The sequence below is a fragment of the Nannospalax galili genome, unplaced genomic scaffold (genome assembly GCF_000622305.1).
Source record: "Nannospalax galili isolate Female #2095 unplaced genomic scaffold, S.galili_v1.0 scaffold456, whole genome shotgun sequence".
NCBI classification, from domain to species: Eukaryota; Metazoa; Chordata; class Mammalia; order Rodentia; family Spalacidae; genus Nannospalax; species Nannospalax galili.
Window position 1 is genome coordinate 775 of NW_008337055.1, and position 2,090 is coordinate 2,864.

Consider the following 2,090-nt stretch of genomic DNA (forward strand, 5'->3'; position numbering starts at 1 on the left):
AGAGAGAGAGAGAGAGAGAGAGAGAGAGAGAGAGCACTCTGGGCTCAGGATGAGAAAAACCCTCCAAGGTTTCGGCACCAAATCTTAGAAAATGTTAGGTCGGAATTGACCAGGGTGATGTGATCATGAAAGACAGGACTGAGCTCAGGAGCAGAGTGTTCTTTATTAAGAACAATGAAGGACCACAGGTTTTCTGTGGAATCAAAACGGAGGCTCCGAAACACAGTTGGTCTCAGTTTTTATGTGGCTTGGTATTTCTCTGCAGTCCTGTTTTTTGTTTTGTTTGGTTTTTTCTTTAACGATTTGAGGGTTTGGGACAATAAGTGCTGATGTGGCTGGTGAGATCATCCAGTGGTTAAGAGCACTGACTACTCCTGCAGAGGACCTGGGTTAATTTCCCAGCACCCACATGGCAGCTAACAAGGGTGCAAAACTCCAGTTCCAGGGATTCAATGCCTTCTTCTGACCTCTGAGGGCATTGCACGACTACACACATGCAGGCAATACACTCATACACATAAAATAAAAATATAAAAATTTAAGAAAGTTCATGCTGGTGTTAGAGTTTGGGGTTTGGGACAATGACAGCGAGGACATTTTCCCAGACAGCACAGTCACTGGGTTGGGGGTGTTTCATATAGTTTCTGGGCCAGGGTTTTTTTCAATTTAGCTGGGGCTTTCCAAGCTGAGATATTTATCGTTCCACAACAAAATGGATAACATATTACAGCAGTTGTGAAGCGAACCTAACCAAACAGGGAGGACACATTGTGATGTCACTCTACGTGGATTCTCAAACAGTTCAATTCACAGCAAAAGGACAACTGTGGTTGGAGAGGAGGAGGGAAGGATGGGCTGTTGGACAAGGGTTCAAAGTTGTTATATGGAATGAATAAGACTTGAGATCTGTTATTCCACATAATGACTGTCATCAACAGAGTGTCTTGTGCCAGCTGTGGTGGCTCACCTTTAGTCTCCGCACTCAGTAGACAGAGGCAGGTCCATCTCTGTGAGAGTGAGGCCAGCCTGGTGTACACAGCAAGTTCCAGGCTAGTCAGTGCTACAGTGAGACCCTGTCACAAAAAGAGCAACAATAACAACAACAACAAAAGAACCCACACCAGAAAACTGTGCCTTGTGTTGAAAACTAGCTGTAGAGTATATTTCAGGTGCTCCTACCACAGCCACCAAGGGACACTCATGTGGAGATATGATGCTACTTCAGCTGGCCTGTGGGGACATTTCACAGTGGATACGTGCATCAAATCCTCATCTCACTGCATTTATGTGACTAAAATCACACAGATTTAAATTTAATTACACACCATTTTTACTTCTAGTGTAAAAGAACATGAGTTGCTGCAGAGACAACGATCATCACTCTCTGCCCAATCTCACGCTCACCCCCATCTTCCTCCCTAAACAACGTTCACTCACTCTTATAAAGACACAGCTCCCTATTTAATTTCAGACATAATGTGGTCCCTGCCCTCCCTCCTCAAAAGACTCTCAAGCACAGAGGACTCTAACCTCATTGCACATTTTAAAAAATAGTTTGTATTGTTGCATAACCTAAATTATCACAGCATAGAGACATCTAGAATTTCAGAGACCAACATTTCAGCTGTTGCACAACTGTTTTTGATAGGAAGATAATTTCAACTCTCAGGTCCCAGGGCTGTTGCCCCTTGGAGCTCCTCCGGGCTTGTGAAGCTCCAGGCCCTGGTTTTATGCTCTGTTTAGTAAGCCACTTATTTGCAGTTGTTTCTAGAGGAGTTAGAAACATAGAGATAAATGTGAACTGAGGTGACAAGCTCTGAATCTGTTTGAGCAAGTACAGGTGGTGGGGAATATTGAGTTTCCATCTTGACTCAAAGCTCTGCCTTTGGGAAAAAGCAAATTATCTATATTTTTTAATTATTTATTTAATAACCATATAAGTAGAAGAAGCATTTCATTACAACAGTATTGACATATTCAATAACAATTTCCAGAGATAAGATGCATCTCTTTCAAAATGGGCTGTAAATTTTTAGGTTTGCAGTTGAATTATTACAGTTATACAATATTGTACTCAGTGTAAACCCTAT